The 25451-nt window shown below is 39.9% G+C and overlaps 1 protein-coding gene across 10 annotated transcripts in view; it reads left to right on the top strand.

Moving 5' to 3' along the window:
- The window catches only part of LOC147918156 (uncharacterized), a 98974-nt gene that overhangs the window by 3630 nt on the left and 69893 nt on the right, over positions 1-25451 (top strand). For 4 of the 10 annotated variants that reach the window (XR_015554736.1, XR_015554730.1, XR_015554713.1 and 1 more), the window contains exons 2-3: positions 16365-16515; positions 18819-20269. The exons of 1 other annotated variant lie outside the window; for it this stretch is intronic. The gene's annotated coding sequence lies outside the window, so the exon portion shown is untranslated. Of the gene's footprint in view, positions 1-16364; positions 16516-18818; positions 20270-25451 lie in introns of those variants that run through there. 5 more of the 10 variants (XR_015554729.1, XR_015554734.1, XR_015554725.1 and 2 more) reach the window with 5 other exon arrangements.

The following is a 25451-nucleotide window of genomic DNA, read 5'->3' on the forward strand; positions in this document are numbered from 1 at the left end:
GCTTGACCTTCAGGCGTGCATGTTTCTAGAGATTGATAACAAACTTTATTAATAGACCATATGGTCCAGACTGTAAAATACTGGCTTTCAGGCTTTTTCAAAAAAACTTGTTTGACCACCAGAGTTTGGAGAAGAGATGAAGGGTTAGGGAGGCTCAGAGGCAAGGTTTCCTCCCCTTTCACTTAGAAGATGGTTGGGGGCAAGGGGGCAGCTTATGGGACAGAGGTAATTCTGCCCCAAAAAGATGGAAAGAAAAAAAAAAACTGGCCTTAGTATTTTTCAACATCTGTATTTCTCAACTCTAGAAGACTTTTTGTTTTTGTTTTTGGTGAGAAAGATTAGCCCTGAGCGAACATCCGTCGCTAGTCCTCTTTTTGCTGAGGAAGATTGGCCCTGGGCTAACATTCATGCCCATCTTCCTCTACTTTATTTGTGGGATGTCTGCCACAGCGTGGCATGATAAGCAGTGCATAGGTCCACGCCGGGGATCTGAACCTGCGAACCCCGGGCTACTGAAGCTGATCGCACGAACTTAACTCTACACCACCAGGCTGGCCCCTAGAGGACATTTTAACCTGCAAACTTCAGGAGTATGTAAACACCAGTGATTTGAGTTTATAATTCCTTGATGTGTTTGGGTTTGTCAAGGTGTATAGTACTGCTTGCTCTGATGCTAGAGGACCCAATTTGTTGTGCCCTTGAGTATAGTTTTTGGCACTTTTCTTGCTGTCATAAGTGACAGTGTGCCAGCCCTCTAGTAGCTACATGTATTTTATGTATCATGAGGTTGGCATTCCAGTAACAGGGCTTATTAAAATTACATGTAAAATGAAGCTCTGCAATAAGACTTTTCATGAGTCAAATTTGAGCTTTATAGCATAAATATTGATGACCTTTTTGTCTGCTCTTAAAGCTTTTTGGGATATTTTTGAATAGTCATTGTTACTTTATAGTTTGACATATTTGCTGAAACTCAAGTTCAAAGTGAGAAAATATTCTGAATTACATGTCACTTTCCCTGGATTTTGTTCTATGAAATTTTCCTCTGCCACATCCCCACTTCTGACTTTAGTGTCCTCTAAGGGTGGAATGAAATAATTTATATCTGAGAATTGTTTGAACTTAGACCATTAAATACACCTTAAAATGCTATGATGAAACAACATAACACAGCCTAATTAGTTTAACTTCCTGAAAAATGATTTAAATGCTCTTTCTTCCTGTGCAAGGTGTTAGGTTAACACGAAACCTGAAATCCACATATATGCAAACAGTGGTCAAAAAAACTTTCAAGGGTTGTGGATAGCTTGAATCAACTTGATTCTTTTTCTTAAGAAAAGAGAAGTAATAAGTTTATTCCAAAGTATCCAAAAAACGTTTTGAAAATTACCTGTCCTCTGCTATCTAAAAAGATCAGGCCTATAGTGTCCTCCCTGTTGACTGTTCAAGTTTGAAACATCTTTAAGTATGGAATTTTCTCTGGAAACGAGAGAAAGTAATAGTATTATGCTTCCACTTAAATGAAGCAAATAGGAAGGTAGCAAAAGCTTATAGAACCCACCGTTCAATGGAGTGATTTAAAATTAGATTTAGTAAAAAGGGCTCTTTAATATCCAGTGTAAACTGTAAACTTTATTGAATGTAAAAATGGAGTCAGCGAAGAAGACCTGTAAAATCTATTGGCCGTCCTTTATTTGCTTGGAGAAGTGAGTGGTAGTTGACACAGAACAAAATGTCCAAATGTACCTAGTTTGTTGACTGCATGTTCTATTTGGAGCTTGTAATTGTGTTCTTTGTTTTTTAAAGAAAAGTATTTTATGGCATTTTTCCTTCAATGCTTACGTTTGCTGTAAGCATTGAAGTATGCAGAGTTTATCTTACATCTGTATTTCTTATAAAAGAAAATTGCGTTTTGGGTGGGTTTTTTTTTTTTTTTTTGCTCCTTTGTTGTAAGCTCACCACAAAACAAAGTGGCATGGTCAGCATTGTCTTTTTGAGGTATGGAATATACCTTCAGTGAACAACTATCTTTTACATGGTACTGGTCCTAATAAATTAGTTATCGACCCAGGATAAATGGTGTTTCATACAACTTTAGCTTAAATCAAATTAAATTATATAGAAATCTTTCCTAGAGATTATATCACTTTAATGTTCCTCATTTTCAAAAGTATCTATTTTCAAAGTGCCCCTCCCAACGTATATTGATACTTGTGTCTCGAATTTAAAACTATATTCTGGTTTTTCCCCTCCAGTTGCTTTGTTCCTGGGACAGATTGGAACTCCAGCTCTAATTTGAATTAAATAATTTGCATTCCTACCCTATTTAAGACATACAAAACATAATTCCTAGCCCTTATGTTTTCAGTTAGGTTGACAAGGTAAACTACTCAGTAATTAGAATTTTTGAAGCATTTATAGCTATCTAAATATTTACTTGCTAATTTCTTCCAACCTTTATTCAACCTTTTTAAACTTAGTTCAATTTTAATGCCTCTTCCATTTCTTTATATATAGCTTGGTGTGTTGCCGACAGTTAACATCAAAGAAAGGGAATATCACTGGCTAATAAGTGAGGGAATAACAGTTGGAATTAAGGACTTAGGAAAAACAAGAGTTTTTAAAAAAAAAAAATTAGCCACGCCAGGCCATTGCTACTAGTATAGTGAAAGGGAATAATTGGAAAGTTTTGATTTCAGACAGACTCAAAATCCTCAACTGCTGGTGACTCCCCTCACTTCAAAAAAGGAATGTTCTCTGAGTGCCCTGAAACATGTTTGATACTATTGTATATATTTTATCTCAGTTAAGTGATCATCTTATCCAAGATGGCAGAGCAGTGATTTCAACAGCTGTCTCTCTGACCTTACCAAATTCATATTCCTTGCCCTTGTTACACTGTCCAAATGAAGGCTCAGTTTTAAGCTGAGACACAGGACAGTGAAGTGTATAGTAGGACTTGTTTTATATCTTATCTGCCTTCAACCTGGGGGAACGGAACTGACTCTTAGAGCCCTTAATGTAGCTGAAGTAAGAAGAGCCTAAGCAAGATTAGAAGTAATAGAATAAAGGAGGTACATAAAATGCTACAGAAAGATCCATGCTTGTTGCCTGGGTATACAGATAAGATGGAACTGACTTTTAAGAAAAATAATTGTTTTGAGATTTGGTAGTCCTCAAAGATGAAAGTCAAAGCTGAGTAGATTTAATCTTAATAGGAGACAAATCTAGCAAGAAAGCTGACATGTCCACATTTTATATCTAGGAGACAGAACTTATTCCATTTGTTTTTTTTAGATAGCTATCTTATATGCCAGTACTTATTTACCAGAGTCTGGTTAGCCATAGTAAGAATAATAATAAAATATAATTATTTTATTCATAACTATCCTAAGGAATACCTTGTACTGTTAGATTATTCTATAATGCACAAAATTGTTAGGTAGTGTGGTAAAATACTTTTTTAAGGAAAAATCTAAACGATTCTCTGATGAGTGGAAATTTTTTTGAGCCAAGTTTTCTGTTTTATTTTAGGATATTAGTTTGTTTTTAAACCTGAGGTTTTCAGTTGTTCTTCACCTACTTTAGGTTTCCGCCTTCCTTAGAAAGTAAAATAAAATAAATCAATTCTGAAAATTGTGAAAACTTTGCACCACTTAACCCTCTCAAACCAGGTTGCTTCTACCACCAATGACTTGATTCCTAAGGGGCAAAGTAACACGAATGCTTGGTGAGCACATGAAATGGTCAAACTGTAAATTTGGGGAAATTGCCTCTGATTTGTTAAACACTTGAATTGTCATTATAGCTAGGTGAGAACTCAGCAACTAAACTCTTACTAGGAATTTATAAACCTCTCCTTTTTGCATATAAAAATGAATTCACTCTGTGGCCTATTTGCACATATCACATACTTACACATTATGCCCAATGCCTGATTCCTATTGTCTTTCTAATAAACTTTATTTTTTTTATTTTCATTTTATTATTTTGTGTGTGTGTGAGGAAGATCAGCCCTGAGCTAACATCCATGCCAGTCCTCCTTTTGCTGAGGAAGACTGGCCCTGGGCTAACATGTGTGCCTATCTTCTTCTACTTGATGTGGGACGCTGCCACAGCCTGGCCTGACAAGCAGTGCGTCGGTGCGTGCCCAGGATCGGAACCCGGGCCGCCAGCAGCGGAGCACGCGCACTTAACCGCTACGCCACGGGGCTGGCCCCTCAAATAAACTTTAACGTCGTTAGGTAAAGAGAGAACCTATTCCTCCAGTTTAGTCTTATCCCTAGTATTTGAGTTTTTCATGATGGAAGGCTATACTAAGGTGACAGTTCGTTCCTGAAGAAAACTTATTTTGGATAAGCAAGAAATGCCCAATTATTTTTTTCTCATTCTGTAGTTGAAACTTGAAAAGGCAGCAAAAATATTCACTATTCTCAGCTTTATATGATAACAATAGTATGGTAGTCTAGGCATCTCTTCTGTCCTAAACACAACTTATCTGACCACATCTACGTGAGACATTCTGTGGCTACTGTATCTTTATTCCCAGGCTCTCGCTTTGTAGCCAGTTAAAAGGGCTTATAGGAGTAAAAAGGATAAGAGGATACATCAAATGAATGATTAAGAATCCTTTAGAAAATTAACTAGTTCCCTTTCTCCACAAACTCATATTCCTGAGGAATGAGAAAAGACTATATGCAATTATTTGCATTTATAACATTTTGTGAAAGTTCTGTATTACGTGCTCCAGGTGTGGGTGTCTTGTATAACCTATAGCATTTGATTCCTTAGAATATACCTTCTTAAAACTCGTTGGTTTATACGCTAATACCCTTTGCTAGTTGCTACTTTTATCCTTCCTGTTTTCATTAGTTGCTTTCTTCTGCTTCTTACCTGTTGGCATTTCCCAGTATTATGTCCCTTGCCACCTTTTCACCAATGGTATTAATCAATTCCCACACCTTTACCTATTTATGACAGCAGAATTTATAATCGCTGAACTCAAATGGAACTACTAAATATCTCACATGTCCCATAGGTACTTTAAACTAACAAATTCAAAACTGATCTCAACTTTTCTTCTTGTATTTCCTATTTTGGTTAATGGTTCTACTTCATATAATCAGACATCTTTCCAAAACAATCTATTTTTTAAAAAAAACACTCAGTTCACCAGAGATTTGAGGATCAAGTCCAAATACTCTATGACATGCAAGATTCTTCATCTGGCCCCTGCTGATGAGCCTCATGGACACTACTGAAGTAAAAATGACCAAAGTTTGAATATCTGCTCTTCCACTTTTAGTGAGACTTGAGGTAGTTTGCTTTCTGGGCCTCAGTTTCATAATCCATACAATAGGTAAAATATTTACTACTACATCATAGTGGTATTAGGGATTAAATGAGAAATAAAAGCTCCAGGAGCAATTACTGATTTGTGATAAAACTCTCAATTATTTTATTTTTTTTTTTTTTTAAAGATTTTATTTATTTATTTTCCCCCCAACGCCCCAGTAGATAGTTGTCTGTCACAGCTGCACATCCTTCCAGTTGCTGTACGTGGGACGCGGCCTCAGCACGGCCGGAGAAGCGGTGCGTCGGTGCGATCCCGGGATCCGAACCCGGGCCGCCAGCAGCAGAGCGCACGCACTTAACCGCCAAGCTACGGGGCCGGCCCTCAATTATTTTTATCTCCAGAAAATGAGCCGTTCTCTTCTGTACCTGTCACACTGTTGTCACCTTCATGTTCCTTTATTCTGTTAATCTGTGACATGTTGATAGGCAGTGTCTCGTTTATCTTTGTAGCTAAAGTGCAAAGTTCCTACGATATAATAGACCGTTTTGTTGCGCAAATAAGAGAATCTGCTTTGAAGCCAAGTGTCTGAATATTTTGCCATAACGTGTTTATGATAGGTAATAATAGCAAGTCAGATGAATATATAATCAGATGCAAAATACTCTGGTTGATTCTATACCATCATGTTACAAAACATTGGTGATGTTTTTTCCCCCACTTTTTTTTAACACATATTTTGCCAGCGTCGTTAGCCCTCAAATCTGTTTTCTGTCCATCATGTTCCTCTTAAATATTTGTACCATCATTGTGCAGGATAGGACTACACCCTACTCTATTAGTTTATAATCTAGTTTGGGATTAAGCCATTAAGGGAAGTAAGATAAGCGTTCAGCCAGGAATCCCAGTTCACCAGTAATGTGTTTCACAGAGGAAATGGAATTTTTGAACTAGGAGGCAAAATATTTGTGGGTTTCAATAGTGAGGGATTGGGGGCAATGAAACACAGTGTATTTGCAGTCAGCATGGCTTCATGTGCAAAGGCATAGAACAGGAATAGAGAAAAGGTGTTTTAAATATAAGAAACCAGTTTGACTAGGCTTGCATGAAGTACATTGAGAGGTGAGACTGGAAAAAAGTAGATTGGGACCAGATAATTTCATTATTTTTTAAATTTAGAGTCCTTTTGCCAGTGGAGCTGAAGCCATTCCTTATTCTTTCTTCTTTTTTTTTCTCTTTTATTTTGAGGAAATAGTCTCAAAGAGGGAAATGACTAGTAAGTCTCAACAGTAGGCCTGGAACCCAGATATTGCTAACTAACTCCAAATTGAAAATTGAACAATTAATAAAGAGTCTGTTGTGTACTAGGTTATAGATCTCATTCCTTATGTTCCTTATCTCAGCTTTAGGTGGGATTATGGTTAGAAAAAGTACTTGATTTCTTACATTTTTTCCTTCCTGGTTGTACATAATAAGAGTGAGAATGAGAGAGCAAGCATGAGCTTTAGTGTCAGGCTTTTCCTTTCCCGGTTACGCTCACGTGTTACAACCTACATCATCTTGATAGACTTAGTTCATCTGTTTCATCTGTAAATTATTTAATTACACAAATGTGTAGCTTACTGCCTGGCAGCATGAGATGAACAATTGATAGCCATTGCTATTAATAAACATGGATTTAAGAGAGTTCTGACATTTTAAGTTTTATGCTGAGAATCCATGTAGCACAGGCAATCTATGTCTATACCTATATAGCAAAAGCCAGAACTTGTAATTTTGCTACTGCATCAGGAAATAGATCTTGAGGGCCGGCCCCGTGGCTTGGCGGTTAAATGCGCGCGCTCTGCTGCTGGTGGCCCGGGTTCAGATCCCGGGCGCGCACTGAGGCACCACTTCTCTGGCCATCCTGAGGCCGAGTCCCACATACAGCAGCTAGAAAGGATGTGCACCTATGACATACAACTATCTACTGGGGCTTTGGGGGGAAAAAATAAATAAATAAAATCTTTAAAAGAAAATAGATCTTGACACTTGATTTCCTTATTAAAAGTCTATGCCAAAAAATACTTTTATTAAAATGCTTCAGATTTCAGGTTAGCATTTTTGTTCATGTCTGTACATCTTAAATTCATTATGTCCATGCAAAATGCATTTTTTTATGACTTTAGGACAACATACGCACATTTGGCAATCAGAAATCATAACAATCAAATTGTTGTAGTATGTATATTTCACCTTTATATGGCCAGGACATTAGTGTTAAACTGAATGCTATGTGGCCATATAAAATTGCTGTAAGAAAGTTGTAGTGATTGTGACTTGACAATAGTCATATATAGACAGTTCTGATTGTGATTTCCAGGTGACTTTCATGTTCTCACCATTTTACAGTGTGTATTTCAGAAGAACTTAACTGGTTATTCATATCTCATCCATTTATTGATCTGGGAGCACACCCATTAGAAAGCAGAAGGGGGCCGGCCCTGTGGCTTGGTGGTTAAGTGCGCGCGCTGCAATGCTGGTGGCCCGGGTTCGGATCCCGGTTGCGCATCGAGGCACCACTTCTCCGTCCATCCTGAGGCCGAGTCCCACATACAGCAACTAGAAGGATGTGCAGCTACGACACACAACTATCCACTGGGGCTTTGGGGGGAAAAATAAAATAAATAAAATCTTTAAAAAAAAAAAAAAAAAAAGCAGAAGGCACTTATATAATAACACTCAATTAAGTTATGACATTAAATTTTTTTTTTTTAAAGATTTTATTTATTTAATTTTTCCCCCCAAAGCCCCAGTGGATAGTTGTGTGTCGTAGCTGCACATCCTTCTAGTTGCTGTATGTGGGACTCGGCCTCAGGATGGACGGAGAAGTGGTGCCTCGATGCGCACCCGGGATCCGAACCCGGGCCACCAGCATTGCAGCGCGCGCACTTAACCACCAAGCCACAGGGCCGGCCCATATGACATTAAATTTGAAGAGGAAAAATAGTATGCTGTCATTGTCTTTATATATATATAATTCTGTACATGGTTAGTTTTTTAGAATTAATATTTCTTGCCTGGGCAAATTTCCATATTATATATTTTGACCACTTCTATCAACTATAAGATATAGTAAAAATAAATGTTTTATTTAGTGCTTTAAAATACAAAACCTCTTATCTCCATCTCCCAGGAATTATTTTATCAACCCTATTGGTACTAACATGGTAGTTTTTCTACTTTATAAAAGAAGCCTGAGTGAAATAGAAAACCTAAGTTTTTTTTTTTTTTTAGTGAAAAGATGTCTAAGCCCTTGTTTCAGCATGTAACATGTCACCAAATATGGTACTAGGTGGGCTAAATATTGGTCATTTTATAGCTTACTCCTTTTTTCTGAAGGTTGTTCTTGTGCTACCTTTTAAAGAATGAGCCTTCCCAGGCTCCTGCAGTTAAACATTTTGAAAAACAAAGCTTGACTTATAGTGCTTTTATATTAAGTGTCTGGTTTGTGTATGCTTTGTATTTGTATTGTGTGTGCTTAACACTGGTTTTTTTAGGGACTGTAACTTTTTTTTTGCTGAGGAAGATTCACCCTGAGGTAACATCTCTTGCCAATCTTTTTTTTTTTTTTTTTTCCTTGAGGAAGATTCACCCTGAGCTAACATCTGTGCCATTCTTCCTCTATTTTGTATGTGGGGAGCTGCCACAGCATGGCTGACGAGTGGTATAGGTCTGCACCTGGGATCCGAACCCACGAACCTGGGCAACTGAAGCGGAGTGTGCCGAATTTAACCACTACACCAGGGGGCTAGCCCCCGAGGGACTGTAACATTTTAGATACCAAATTTATAATTTTCAAATGTGTACGGATAGCTAAAGGTCAGAACCAGTTAAGAATGAATACCATTAATACTTAATGTAGGTCAGCTGAACTTGAATTCTCTCGGCCTTTATGGTGTATCTTACAGAAATTAGTTTTTACTGATAGAAGAGACTTACTTTTAATTTAATCCTCTTTTTACAAATGAGGAAATTGATACCCATCAAGATAACCCAAATTTAAGTACTTTATTTTCCTAGGTGTGATCAAATTTGATCATATTTTCTTTTTCCCTTCATTTTTATGAGTCCAACCACTTAATCAATGCTTACTTCAATAAGTTGTTCATTTTTGTTTTCAATAGTTCATATATCCTGTGTCTTGCTCTCCTGGGTGATCATTAACAGAGTAGGCACCTAATTTTTGGTTCCCATTCTTACTGCCCTCCCCCTTTTTTGTACCCCTATACTCTACAGCCTTCCCTCTTGATCAACAACTTGGCAATTTCTGTAGATAATGTAACAGTGTGTACAGTGTGTACCCTTCTACAAATACATGTGTATCAAAGTATTCTAAATTTGTTATCCTTACCTCTGGAGGCAAGAATGAGTTTTATTTATAACCGACAAATCAAATTTGGTATTATGGAAGCCTCACCCTGTTTAAAGATGACCAGGGATTAGCATAGTTAAATTGAGAGGGAAATTAAGACTTTCTTAAACTTTGGCCAAGCTACAGAGTAAACTGACCTTAAGTTACCCTTAAGTGGTACATTACTTCCTAATTCATAGCTTTAGGTCTAAATAGTCTTTTCTGAAATTAAAAACAAAACAGAAAACATTGAAAGTAGTAGAGTGAAGTTTATGTCATGAAAATCAAAATGATCATGAGACTTTAATAGCTGTTACATACAGCTATTTCTGTGTATCTCTGCCTTTTTTCTATCAGCTAAATGGGAATTATCAAATTGTGTTCAAAGGATAAGGACTAAACTCAGAGTAGTTTAATTGGAAGCCTAGATGAAAGTGTAATAGATTTTTTTTCTTTCTTAAAGATTAAACTCTTTAAATGCATGGCTAAGTTGTCTGTACACGTGCTTAGTAAAATCAGTTATTTGTAGAAGAGAAGCAGCTGCTTGGTTTTCTATGCATAGACTTTTCCCCCTTACCAGCCCTTGCCATCCTGCATTCCCCCCCAAAAAAATCCTTAGGTTATGTCTTTCATTTCTAAAACAGTGAAACAAGTCATCTATTCCCTGGAATACATTTTCCATTTGTAAATAAACTGGAACAGTTTTTCCTTGCCATGCATTTTTATGAAATAACTGTCATTTGTGTGAAAATTAAAATATAATCATTCTAAAATATGAATTAGCCAAGTAAAATAAAGGAACCAGATTATAAAATCAAATCATGGGGTAAAGCTTGGGAAGATGGGAAGAGGATAGTTAAGCATTCATATATGGAGTTTTAATTCTTTGGAAAAGAATTCTCAGTGAAAAGGATATCTTCATAAGGATCATAAAATTTGGTATTTTTAGAATTCAGTAATTACAGCCAGAGCAGCGAACTTTTTAAAGCTTGGAGCTCTCGAATGTTCAAGTGAAGGTAAATGTAGGGTTTTGGCCCTCTTTAGACTGAGGAAGTAAGAGGAGTTGTGACATCACAGGCTATTTGGACTTAAAGCTATGAATTTGAAAGTAGTTTCATTATTTAGAGTTTGATTATTCATCCCTTTTGCGGCCTCTCCCTCTCACTGGCAGAACTTATTTCCTTCCTTGCTTCTGTTGTTACTACGCATGAAGGGGACTTAATCATAATAAACAGTCTTTTTCAAGGTGCATTGGTAACTCCTTCATATATTAGTAGCAGTCAGCCACTAGACAGCTTCCCAACGAGCAGGTTAGATTTGTTCCTTCTATATCAAGGATTTCTGCCTCATAATCTAGGTCTTGTGTCTCACAGGAGTCTTTATATATAACAGAACAGTTAAGATGAGAGAGGCTCACATTCTGTATCCCTGGGATACAGAGCCATTGTTGAAGATAGGACAATTTAAGGATTGAGGACAAATCAAACTCTGTCCGTATAAATCTGTAGGATGTGAATTAACAAAGCAAAATAATTGTGAAACTCTTGTGGGTTTTTTGGTAGAATGTAGCAATCCAGTATATGTGAGAGGCCGGCTACAAAGAAAGAGTTGGCTGGGCTTCAGAGGTAATCAAATCCATTGGTTCCCAGACTTTTGGATTTGTGTGTGTGTGTGTGTGTGCGTGCAAGTAAGGAGTCACCCTAAGCTAACATCTGTTGCTAATCTTTTTTTTCCTTCTTCTTCTCCCCAAATCCCCAGTACATGGTTGTATATCCTAGTTGTAAGTCCTTCCAGTTCTTCTGTGTGAGCCACTGCCACAGCATGGCACCTGACAGACCAGTGGTGTGGTTCTGCGACTGGGAAACGAACCCAGGCCGCCAAAGCAGTGAGAGCGCCAAACCTTAAACACTAGACCATCAGGGCTGGCTCATGGGATTTCTTGAATGAATCAAATGTAAGAAATATGGAAACCAATATAGTTGCCAGTTTTAGGTCTCTAAATAGCAACACTATATCCAGCACTTGGTTTTAAAATGGTTATTAAGGGCCGGCCCCGTGGCTTAGCGGTTAAGTGCGCGCGCTCTGATGCTGGCGGCCCGGGTTCGGATCCCGGGAGCGCCCCGAGGCACCGCTTCTCTCTCCAACGCGAGGCCGGGTCCCACGTACAGCAACTAGAAGGATGTGAACCTGTGACGTACAACTATCTACTGGGGCTTTGGGGGGAAAAACTGAATAAATAAAATCTTTAAAATGGTTATTAACAGCAAATAAGGACAGAGTCTCATAATGTAAGAAATTAAATTGTCTTTTTGAAAAACTTGCCACATTGTTCTTATTCTGTGGCAAGTTTTGCTGTGGAATAATAAAAAAATTATCCAGAATTCCCTTTGGATTATTATTTGGGAATCATTCATGTATCTCAATTCTCATTTTAATTGTGACAAGTCAGTCTTAGAAGTAGACAAATGTGTAAAAGGTTTCCAACAGAATCTGTTTAAATTAGAATAAGTCCATAAATACAGCCATTAGAATTATTTTCTTGGGGCCGGCCCCGTGGCTTAGCAGTTAAGTGCGCGAGCTCCGCTACTGACGGCCGGGGTTCGGATCCCGGTGCGCACGGACGCACCGCTTCTCCGGCCATGCTGATGCCGCGTCCCACGTACAGCAACTAGAAGGATGTGCAACTATGACATACAACTATCTACTGGGGCTTTGGGGGAATAAATAAATAAATAAAATTATTAAAATAAATAAATACATAAATAGCCACGGTGATATTGGGGCAGTTTATTACATTTTTAGACTGCTCTTTTTTCCTCAGCGCCCCTAGAACTGAATACAATATCCTAAACTGATACTGTTCCACAAAACATGAGTAAATGAGGACTAGGGTAGGTAGGTGGAAACAGCATAGGTTATTTGGACATGTAGCTCACTCTATAAGTAGATTAACGAAGTAAACAAGAAGCTGTTTGAGAAACTTAACCTCAATGGGTTTTTTTTCCAAGTGTTATTTTTAAATCTATGAGAATTACTTTCATAAAAGACCAGTAATTTCCATTATGTTAGCTACTAGAATTATAGTGTCAAGTTTTAGGAGCTATTTGAGATGTAAGAGGTCACATGTAAAACTATAAAATTATACACATAAGTGTATGATTGTTGTACTTGTGTTGCAATAAACTTAAGTCTCAGTTTCATTAATTTTTTACTTTATAATCATTGAGTTTCTCTTCCCCCAGGGCATAGCGTGAGGATATTTTAATACTTGCTGTATTAATTGGCCAAAGAGAAGCACTCAGTGATAATTTGATATTCCAGAAAGCATTATGGTGAAGACCAAGTTGAATTAAATATCCAGCCAGCACTTTCAAAGTTACTGTGATCATACATGCATGCATGAAGTTGAGCTTTATTTACCCTTTTTCCCGTTAAGGACCAGAATAGGAATGGGCAAACTACAGCAAGCACAGCCACTGTTTTTATAGCCTAGGAGTTAAGAATGTTTTTCAGGGCTGGCCCTGTGGCTTAGCGGTTAAGTGCGCGCACTCCGCTGCTGGCGGCCCGGGTTCGGATCCCGGGCACGCACTGACACACCGCTTCTCCGGCCACGCTGAGGCCGCGTCCCACGTACAGCAACTAGAAGGATGTGCAACTATGACATACAACTATCTACTGGGGCTTTGGGGGAAAAAATAAAAGAATGTTTTTTACATTTTTAAAGGGCTACTGGGGTGTGGTGGGGGCCTTCTGTGACCCTATACAGAAAAAAATTGGTGGATTCCTGGACTAGAGCAATTAAAGGAAATTTTTTTGTGTATGTGAGGAAGGTCAGCCCTGAGCTAACATCCATACCAATCCTCCTCTTTTTGCCGAGGAAGACTGCCCTGGGCTAACATCTGTGCCCATCTTCCTCCAATTTTTGTGGGACGCCACCACAGCATGGCCTGACAAGTGGTGCATCAGTGCGCACCTGGGATCCAAACCCAGGCCGCCAGCAGCAGAGCGCACGCACTTAACTGCTATGCCACGGGGCTGGCCCCAAAAGGACATATTTTGAATGTAAGACTTTTCTAAAAACAAATAATGCTCAAATGGAACTAGTAAGCCAGAGAGCCTGCTGGTCATCAAGGGGTCAGTCAGAACATAGAAAAGTGGGAAGCCAGCTTAGCCAGGAGGTCAGAATACAAATATTAAGAATTGTCTAGTGAGGGCCGGCCCCGTGGCTTAGCGGTTAAGTGCATGCGCTCCGCTGCTGGCGGCCCGGGTTCGGATCCCGGTCGCGCACTACATACACCATGTCACACCCAGTAGATGGAATAATATGCCATCATTAAAATGAATTTATAATAACATGTAAAAATGTTTTTGATATATTTAAACTATTAGTATAAGCCTTTATACCCCATATCTTAGTGACATATAGGAAGAAAACAAGATATCACAGCAACTAGCAAATATAGACATGTTAACTTTGATTTAGTGCACACTTCTCTAGTAGGAGTTTTACTTAATCTCACTGTTAACCTACTGAGTGCTAGGTACAGTCAAGCATAGCTTAACAACAGGAATATGTTCTGAGAAGTGTGTCGTTCATTAGGTGATTTCGTTGTGTGACATGAGAGTGTACTTAGACAAACCTAGATGGTATAGCCTACTAGACACATAGGCTATATGGTACTAATCTTATGGGACCACTGTCGTATATGTGGTCAAACATCATCATGCGGTGCATGACTACAGTAGTTGGTTGTACAACATTCTCTGAAGTATCATGTTGGCAATACCCTTATCTTAAAGAGAAACAGAAACTAATAGGTTAAGTAAATTGTGAGTCAAGGCCTGTTAGCATGCTCAGTAGTCAAAAAAAAAGTAATGGGATAAGTGACATTAGTAAATGGAAAGAGATTATTTGCTTCCTCACTGGGAAAACTTAACCTTCAAAGATGGCACTACTAAGTTAAAGTTTTAATGCAAGGGAATCACAAATTACTATGAATACTTTTTATTACTTGACAGACTACTAATAAAGTTAATCAGACATAATAAACATTGTCAAGCTTTCTTTTAAAATGATAGCCTCTTCAGTGAGGTGTAAGCATTTTATAAAGCAATTATCAAAGCTATATTGGACTTAAAAATTGGTCATCAGTGCATGTATATCCCATACATAGCTGCCCTCCTTGGAGAGCCTTTGACTCATGCCAAAATTTAAAACAGGGCTGTGTACTTAACATTTCCCAAAAAGAGAATTTACTTCATGAAGCATTAATAAGTAATGTATGTTTTACTAACAATTTCACAGGAGAGACTGAGTAGGAGTTTAAATTGCAAAAATACCCTATTTTGTTCACAAAATCCCATGCAGTTTTCTCCTAAGTGTTTTTTTTAATTGTGGTAAAAGAAACATATAACATGAAATCTATCCTTTTAACAAATTTTAAAGTGTATAGTACAGTATTGTTTCTCCTGAGCTTTTGTTTCTCACTTTCAGCTGCCCAGTCTTTCTGAAAATTTCCTCTAAGTCTTCTTTCTTATGCAGAACAATTGAGCAGTTGTAGGCAATATACAAACTTAGTAAGTATATTCTTATACTTGTTGAGGAAGTAGCAAATATGATCAAATTCTGTGTTCTTTTATCATGCGGCACTGATCCTTGACGCAAGGTTCCACTGCATGTGGGACTGATAGTAATAAGAACCCTGTAGCTGCCTGTCAACAGAGGGGCACAGCTATAGATGAAACATAGCATCCGTCTAACATCTTTGGGGTGCGTCTCACTGGATTTAGTCAACTAATTTTACTAGGTATTTGGCAAGGTGTAACTGCAGTATGAGGTGTTTTTTTTTTACATCTCGATTCAGGTCCTGGGTCTGCAAAGGCTCAATTTGCTAACTCCAGCACTTTCCCTCAACCTAGGCCCTTACTCACCATTAACCAAGGAAATAAAGTATATTTTAATCATATATAGGTGGGGGTGAAAAACTGGTTTGATAAACTTGGGAGTTATCTCTGAACCTTAACATCTTGAATAAATAACATAAAGCATTTGTAGAACAGGTTTTTCTATAGCAAGGCCACAATTTCCATCCAGAACATTTCCTTTGGCTGTGTTCCTTCTTTATAATACCATAAAACTTGAAGAATTCCAGAGCAAATTTGCACTCTTGCACAAATTACTCAGTTTGGTGGCTGTCATGCCTCCATAGATATTTTCCATCTGATTCTATAAAATCTAAAAGTTGCCAGGATAAGCTGGGACCAGCCAAAGAAATGATTTCCAAGTAAGGGTGATGTATTTGCCTCTAAGCCAGTAGTTCTTGAAATGTTGATCCTGGGTCAACCTGCATCAGAATTTACCTGTGGTGCCTGTTTAGAGTACAGATTCTTGACAAACCTTCCAAGTCAATATCAAATCAGTCCTATATTTTGTAAAGGTAACTAAACAAAAGGAATGTTCCTTTTTTGAGATTTTTAAACTGTGGTGAAGAGATGGACTCCATTTAAATAGGATTGTGAGAAATGATACCAGAATGTTAGGCTCCTCATTTATGGGATGTTTTATGAAACCCAGATCAATATTTTAACAAGCTTTTAGGAATGCAGATATTATAGGGATAGCATGAACTTTGAAAAGAGGAGCGTATTTGAGCAGTCATGGATTTTTTTTTTTTTTAGGTAGCTATGAATTTACAGTGCAATCCTACAGGGAAAGAAGGGAGAGAACACTGCTATTTTGAGCTGCACACAGAAGAAATGCATCACATCTGAGATTTGATAGTCCCTCTCCTCTCTATTCCTGTTGAACAGGAAAACTACATGATGAAAGGTACCTTGATATATAAAAGATCTTTAATTGTAGGAGGTCAGAGAATAATAAGAAAATGCCACTTTCAAAAATTAGTTGTGGATGGGCCGGCCCCGTGGCTTGGTGGTTAAGTGAGCGCGCTCCACTGCTGGCGACCCGAGTTCGGATCCCGGGCTCCCACCGGCACACTGCTTCTCCGGCCATGCTGAGGCCGCGTCCCACATACAGCAACTAGAAGGATGTGCAGCTATGACACACAACTATCTACTGGGGCTTTGGGGGGAAAAATAAATAAATAAAATCTTTAAAAAAAAAAAAAAAATTAGTTGTGGAGGGAGGGGATTCACCTGGCCAAGTAAGTTAAAATAACAAAGGAATTAACATCAAGAAAATTTTTATCTAAAGGGAAAGTTACCTGTCTGCATAGTGTGTTCAACATAAACTGATACTGCTACCCAAATGACCATTTGGTGATAGGCTTTTTAAAAATACATATATATTTTTTTTTTAACAAGTTAACATTAGTATCCTGTGAACCCAGCCATAACTGGGAAATAAATCCAGGGGCAAAAACCTGATTCTTTGTACATAAGGAATACAGCTTTAAAACACCACCAAAGTAGGGATTAAGATAGTGATTGAGGGGCTGGCCTGGTGGCCTAGTGGTTAAGTGGGCCCGCCTCACCCCTGCGGTGGCCGGGGTTTTGATCCCTGGGGTGCAGGACGCACTGCTTGTCAAAGCCATGCTGTGGTGGCGTCCTATATAAAGTGGAGGAAGATGGGCACAGATGGTAGCCCAAGGCCAGTCTTCTTCAGCAAAAAAAAAGGAGGATTGGCAACAGATGTTAGCTCAGGGCTAATCTTCCTCACACACACAAAAAAAGATAGTGATTGATCAGAATCCTTCCTTTTCTGATAGTTTCATGGAACCAAATTATTTGCCATGAAGAACCAACATCTGATTCCTAACAGAAAACAGGGAAAGGCAACATGTCAGCCTGATTTCTGGAGTAGTCCTTTGAAGTGGGACTGCTGCTGATAGGAGCGTACCTTTCCCCAAGACACTCTCTACTGGCCAAGACAATAAGCTTTGGTTGAAGCTCCCAGAAAATAAGCTTAAATGACCTTAACAGGAGTTACTTCTGGAGTTGCTTCCCCATCCCCCACCCCACCCCCATAGGCAGAGATTCTTAACTAGTTTTGTGCTGTAAACCTTTTGACAGCCCCATAAAGCCTATGAATCCCTTCTGATTGTTTTAAATGTGTATTATATAGTGCACACACAACTCTAAATTCTTTCTGCGCACTCCTGGTGTTAAGATTCTTTGAGAAGGCTAAGTAATGAGGCTGTAACTGATGGTATTTCAGCACCCTGTTCGGGGCGGGGCGGGGGGGGGGGGGGTAAGATGTGTTATTCTAGCTTCTAGCTAGAATGACCCCTTCTCAACTTACCTTGGAGAAACTAGCTCACTTAAAAGTGGCTGAGGTGAGAAGCCACGGTGAGGAGTTTTGCTTTAGTTAAGAAACACTAAGAGAAAGAACTTCAGCCCTCTTCAAAGAGTCTGACTCATCAAGAGGAGAGAGAGGTTCTGTACCTACCGACCTTCTTTGAAAATAGCCCCTTTGAATGTCCATAACTGGCTTATAACTATGGACCCACCCCAGATCCCCTTAAGGGCCCGCCAGCCACTTTACACTTGACAAGGACCGTCTTCATGAGGTCTCGCTCCTCTCTCGTGGTGGGGTGGTATTTTGCTCTCGCCAGCTACACTGAGGCGTCCAAAGAGTTGCTGCCCGTCTGGCAGAGCGAGCTTTGGGTGGCTGCACAGAAGACGCAAACTCGTGGCCTGGCCGTCGGCCCCAGCGAGTCAGGGCAGCCGGCTGGCCCCCGCGGTGAAGGGCGGCGCCGCTTCCTGCGTCACAAAGGGTGCCGCCCTCGCGGCTGAGGGAGGGCCGGCGGGCGAAATCCGCCCGCGCCTGATCCGCTGTGGGCGCCGCAAAGCGGCTTTCCCCTTTGCAGAGGCCGGAAGCCGCGAGCGCCCAGGCGGCCGGCCTGCCCTCGGCCAGGAGTACAGCGGCGTCAAGGGAGGGAGAGACGGGCCGGCAAAGACGCGCGGCCGCCCCCCTTCTCGTCGCCAGGCCCTGCGCCCTGGGCCGCGTCATCTCGGAGGAGCCGAGAAACGCACTTCCTCCTCGGCGGGGCGGTTCCCGACGCCCCAGCCGGGCCAACTTCCGCCAGCGCTGTGTGTGGCCACCGGCGTTAGCTCTCGTATTCAGAGTCGTCTTTAATTACCTTTCTCTGTTTGATCTCCTCTGCTCCTCAGTCCCTCCAGAAAGTCTCCGTAATGCCACTTCCAACTTGCCCCGGCCGGGACGCACTCTACCCAGACTCAGCGTAGCGCAGCCGCCATCTTCTGGAAACGCTGGTAGCGACCGGTGTGTCCATTGTCCTGGATGCCGAGAGGAGATGACATCCCCGGCCTAGATTTGGTGTGCTTGTAGCATCATTGTGTTTTCATTTCACAGGGGAAATGGAGATGAAGGAAGAGGTAGACTAGCTTCTTCCCTGGTGCGTTTTAATTATTTATTTATTTATTTTTCTCCCAAAGCCCCAGTGGATAGTTGTATGTCATAGCTGCACGTCCTTCTAGTTGCTGTATGTGGGACGCGGCCTCAGCATGGCCGGAGAAGCGGTGCGTCAGTGCGCGCCCGGGATCCGAACCCTGGGCTGCCAGCAGCGGAGCACGCACTTAACCGCTAAGCCACGGGCCGGCCCTTCCCTGGTACATTTTAGACTGCTGCCTGACAGCAGGCCATCGAGCTTCTGAATGCTTGCCCCTTATGGTTCCGAGCGGGATGCAGATGGCGAGACAGGGGCAGGACTTACAAAAAGGGAGAGAGATGCTGGATTTTTTTTTTTTAGTTGCATTAATGACTGTCGTAGTTGTGCTTATGATAATTTATAAGGGAATTATAAACATACAAAAGAGATTATCTCCCACCAAAAAATGGACAAACTCCAGACTTGTGACTGGCGCATTCACCATCCACTGAGTCTTGACATGTTGAGGAATAATTAGAACTTTTCCCTTCCAGGCTGTGTTGTTAACTAAGTTTCGGTTGATTTCTGCAATCCCTGCAGGACTCTTAAACTCTGCCCCTTCAAACACTAACTGTTCTCAGTGGCCCGTATGAGACTGAAGGATACCTTCACACACAATTCCCACTGTTGACTGAAATTACCTGATCCCAACACTGCTGCAAGAGCTGGAGGTTCTTTAAACTTTAGAACATTTAACTTTTATGTGAATCATACTACTAAAATAAAAACAAACCAAAAGTGAAATGGAAGGATATTTAATGACATGGAAAGATGAGCATCACGTATGGTTTAGTGAAATCACATGTACACTGTAATCTCATTTTCGTTAAAAAAAATGATGTGCCTGTATGGATATGCATCAAAATGTTAATTTCCTCATGTGTATTTTTAAAATGTTCTGCAATGATGATTGTTTTCCACTGTCACAAGAGCAATACAAGTTATTTTGTAAACTGTCTTTGTGACTTAGATGGATATTCTGTTAACTCACTTTTCGTAGAGGAAAACAAATAGTGTCAGTTTGATATGTTTATGTTTCTATTCAAGATGTTGACTCGAGTTTAAGGGTGGAATCTTGTTCCTTTTCGTTTTAAGCTCTTGGGTATAGGTTTTCTTTTTCTTAAACATACGCATGTTTTACTTTGCTAAATAAAATTTAAATGATAAAATATATCTCTGTGCAATTTTTAAAAATTTATTTCCACTCAGATTACTCTATCCTTTCCCTTCTCCACCCAACAGGTAGAGCAAAGAGAAATTAAACAGCTAGCTGAAAGGCACTTTGAATAACAATCAGTATCAAGTAGAGACAAATTATGAATTGCTCAATGTAAAGCATGAGGTTCTTCTTTTTTTTAATTGAGGGGATAAAAATACAGCTTCTTAATTATCAAACTGCGTCATACTCTTTGGGAGGGCCTTTTGGCTTGAATCCATTACTGATTATATATCTTGTAGTACTGTGGGAACTGCATTATCCAAACAATTTTAAAGTTACAGCTTGTATATTTGGCGCCCTCTACTGCATTATTTGTAAGTGATGAAAGCATAGCTTTTCCTTATTGGGCCCTTAGCTGGAAGAGGATAAAATGTAAATTTCAGTCCACCTTCCCAGTGTGATTGATCTTGCTTCTTTTCCTGGCATCCAAAGAGACTTACCCGTCTCTGCACCTAGACGTTATTTCCTAGCCACGAAACTCACTAGGCTGTTACCTTGCACTAGTTCCTTAATCTCTAGGCTTCAATTTCCTCATCTTTAAAATGAGGATAATGATCATAAGAACCATATAGGGTTCTTCTGAGGACTAAATGAATTGATACATATAATATGGATGCCCTGCACTTAGTAGGAGCTCAATAGTTGCTAGCTATTTTTTACATATATATATAGATCCAGTCAATATTAAACATGCTTGAAGACAGCAATCACTCTTAACTCAGTCATAATCTGTTAGTTGGGAAGTGTGAAGAATGTTAAAGAGTGGCTCAAAAAAATAAAGAATACAAGCCTAGGTATGATTATAATCTCTGGTCAGTTCATGCCAATTCTGAAGTCTGGTAGCATGTTTAATTCCTTTGCATTCTTCACAGTGCCTATCATTGCACACTGTTGAGAAATATTTGTCTTGTTTTCATGTTCAAGGTAAATGGTTATATGGTAGATCTTAGAAAATATAGAAGATGCAGAATGATAGAATAATTAGTCTAAAAATTTAAAGATTTGGATTCAAACTTCTGTATTTTAAGCCAGAGGCTCCAAGTGCCTTTTTCTGAATTAGTGTGTTCCTGAACGGGCTGTGGACAGTGTTTGTGTTATCAGTGTACAAATGTGAAAGCAGCATGATTGACTTTATGGAACCCATGTAAATCAGGATTTACAAATCAATGAAAGTAGTAGGTTCCAGAATTCTCATCCATTCTCACCTAATTCTACCATTGTTTAGGCTACACAAGATAAAATTTATTTCCTCTGACACAGTCCAAGAATTACCTTCTCTCCAGATATTGTAGGAGACCATCTATAGTTCTTTTTCTGCATTGACAGAATGGACTTTGGTGCTTAACATCTCTACCTCCTGGGCTCCCCAAGAACCCAGTTACCTGAAGAAAATATTGGGTGCTTCTGACTCCCCAAGTCTCTCTGGAGTCTTGGGTTGGTCCTGTATAAAATAAATATCCTCATGCTTATCTTTTCTTAAGTGTCTTATATTAGACATGTCACTGCTGTTTCTCTTTCTCTTCCACTGCCTCAGTGCTAAACCAGATTACTTTTCTTATGAACAGCTCCAGCTAACCATTTATTGAGCCTCAATTATATGCTTGGACACTATGTTAAGCATTTTACATACATTATTTACAACTCTCACAACCACAATCCAGTAAGGTAGAGGTATCATCCCCATTTTCCAGAGGAGAAAATTGTACTAGGTTACCTGGACAGTTAGTGTCAGAGCCAGACTTCTAACCTGAGTCAGCCTCTAGAACCCATGGCCTCAATGCTGCAACAGAAACACTTTCCAAAGTGTTTGAGGTACGCAGTCTTGGGAAGTGCAAAGAGAATCTCACAACTCCCTGCAGGCACTACTGATCCATGAGTTCTGAGGCTTCCTCCTTTTCAAGAAAGCCCACCTATCTAGCCCTGCCATAATGATACTTATTAGAACCGTGATGGTTCTCGTTTGCTTGGCACCTTGCAGTTTTCAAAGGTTGGCCGATGGGGTAGCATATTTTGTGTTTCAGAAAAACTTGCACTCAGCATCCACTGAAACTCCAAGCTGGGGCAGGAAGTTCTTTTCTGGCAGAAGATTGCAGCTGCTATTATTTACCCCCCAGGGGATGCACTGGGAATCCCAGGCCTTACAGCTGGGAACACTGAGATCTGGCTGTGCAAGCATATAAAAGAAATTTTGACAAAAGGGGAGGAGTGTTCACATGCTGGCCGTCCTGGTCACAGCGCATTGGGCAATGAGCTTTCCCACTGGAAGCTGTGCTGCAGAACCAAAGGCACGGTCTTGGCCACCAAACCCACATTCAGCAGCCCTTCAATCAGCTGGGCCTTCCCAACATATGTGCTCATTCACTTATGCCAAGCATCTGGTCTCCTAATTGCTTTTCCTCTCTCTAACTCTCCCTCCTTCCCCCACCCCCAACTTGCTCTTGTCCTTAAAAGCTTCCTCCAGGTTTACACCTTAACCTCATTGTAGGATCCCAGCAAATGCCAAGGCTTGTGTGGGTGAAAGATTATAAATCAAAGCCGCAGACACAGGCATGGGGGAGGGGCCTCTGGAGGGTGGAAGGGCCACAACTTGAAAACAAATGAGCCTCTTTCATCCCAGTGGGATTTTTTTGGCTGTTTTCTTAAAGCCTGCTGTTCCAGCAGGACACTTCACCAGAAGCTGTGGTTTCTGGAACTTTTAGAAGGAATAAGCACTAACAGAGTTGTCCATATGTGTATCCTCTGTAACAGTTTCAGCAAAACTTGGGGGGCTGGGAGAAGTTCTGTTGTTTAAACAAGCCTCAGTTTCTCCCTTAGCAAAATATGTTTCAATTTGGAAAGCAGCTTAAAGCATAGCATCAATCATCATTGTCATAATTAAAAAGTTTTACAAAATGACAGAAGGGGTCAGATTTGAGAGATCTGACTAGATATAATTTAAGGAAAATTAAATCTTGTCAGTTCTCAGTTATCTGTGCTCGTGGAGGGGATCCAGAGACAGAATTCCAGTGGGACTTCAATTCACTGTTCATTTACATTTGGTTTTATGAGGCATTTTAGTAATTAATGTTTTTATATGGGTGTGTCCACGGTTCCGGGAATTTACGACTGTTTACAGCAAATACAAAGCTGCTCAGTGAAGATGCTGACGGGGCTAGAATGCTGTCAGGTGGCGGTTCCAGCCTCTGAACTCTGCTTAGTGAGGGTTGGAAACAAAATGGGCTTTGGCCTCAAACAGAGGAAGGTTTAAATCCTGATGCTGCTGTGTGACTTTTTGAATTCCTTATTTGAAAAATTGGGAAAATGAAATAACATCTAGTACCTCAACCATGGTATCAGATAATAACCTTGGAAGTCGTGATGGAATTTTTCAGACACAACAATGAAATATATCCAGCATTTAATTGGATATTTTAATCTGGAAGGAGCCTGGATGGGTTACAAACTTCCATGAGTAGACCAGAGCTGCTAATTAACTTGGGTTGGGGGGGGTTCAGCAACCTCTCTTTAAATTAGGGCGTTCTGGTTATAGATTATAAAGGGGCTCAGCGTGACCCAAGAACATCACGGACTAGAGTCTCTTGCTAGATCCTAGCCGATGAGCAACTCAGCTCAGAAGGTAAGCAAATTTTGTGTTCCAAAGAGCCATCCAAAAAGTTCAGAATTTCTATTAAGAAGTTGCTGCTCCATGGCTTACCTGTAGTCATCTTAACTTATCCTGTATGTTAATAAATGAGTAATTACAGTTGTCAGAAATTCGTTTGAATTCGTAGTAAGTTGCAGTTGTGGCCTTGAATTCACCACATTCCCTGAGAGGCTAGAAGGCAAGAAATCTCATTTGGGCAGCCCTCCCACACAAAACCCTTGGCACCATAGGCACTAATTCTGAATTCAGGGACGGGGGGGACAAAAGGAGGGTTGGTCAGTGTCAGGCAGAAAGCTGGAAACAGAACCCAAGTACACATGATCTGCTGTAAATACCAGATGAATTTCCACAGTGTCTTCACCATTCCTATTATATAACATGTTCTGGAATAAGGACTCACTCTTGATCACTGAGGTAGAATTGGGTCCTTGTGCCCATAAACAAAAAGCTTGAGTAACTCAATTGTACATTCTTTACAAAGGGCACATTCATTTTCAGAATCAGGAAGTCAAGGCACTGTTTTGCTATATGTTTAGATCTGGTATTACTTAGGATGATGAGGTATTGCTTAGGATAAATGTTCAACAACCAAAGAGATGCCAAAATACAGTGGCTGTTCAGCAGTGTCAGGGGCCGAGTATCTTTTTCTCATTGTGCTGCCACCCTCAATACATGGCTTCTATTTACATTCCTCAGTACATGACTCCCAAGATAGCCGCTGCAGCTCCAACTCTCACATCTACATTCCAGCAGAAAGGGAGAAAGTGAAGACATTCTCCTTTAAGGGCAACAATCTGGATGTTGCATACATCAACATCTACTCCCAACTTAGGCTGCATCTAGCTGCAAGGGAGGCTGGGAAATTTGGTGACCATGTGTCTAGCTAGAAATTCTATTATATAAGAAAAGAACTACAGACTGGAGGACAAGTAGCAATTTCTGCCATGATTCCCCTTCTGTGGTTTTCCACTGCAAACCTACTTAATACGAATTCAAAGTGCTGAGCTAGAAGCCCATGGAATTCCCTATGTGCAGAAAACATTGAAAACTAGAGGCAGTTTTATTCCCTCTGTTATTTTTGGATAGCATGGGTAATACATGCTTATTCTTGGGGAAAAAAATAGAAAATACAAAATAGTAAGAACTGAAGAATTAGCAGCCTGAGACTCCATCCCCCAGTGATAATGATGTTAGGATTTTGGTGTCTTTTCTGAGAGAAATACAAATTATGATGAGAGAAATACAAATAGAAATTATGCCTAATACAAATGTAGACATAAATAACATAAAACGTTGAGGTGGTAATTGACATTACATGATGGTGGTAATGATAAGTGGTCTGCATTATTGTGTGGGGTGGGGTGGGAGAGGACTTGAAATCTAACCTGTCATATAGTGGAAAGAAAATAGAAATTTGGGAGACTTGGATTTTAGTTCCACCTCTTAATTGACCCCTGTGTGACCCTGAGCAAGTAACAAATTCTTAATGTTTC

This window comes from Ceratotherium simum, chromosome 1, assembly GCF_057802395.1.
Source record: "Ceratotherium simum simum isolate JZ-2026a chromosome 1, ASM5780239v1, whole genome shotgun sequence".
NCBI lineage: Eukaryota > Metazoa > Chordata > Mammalia > Perissodactyla > Rhinocerotidae > Ceratotherium > Ceratotherium simum.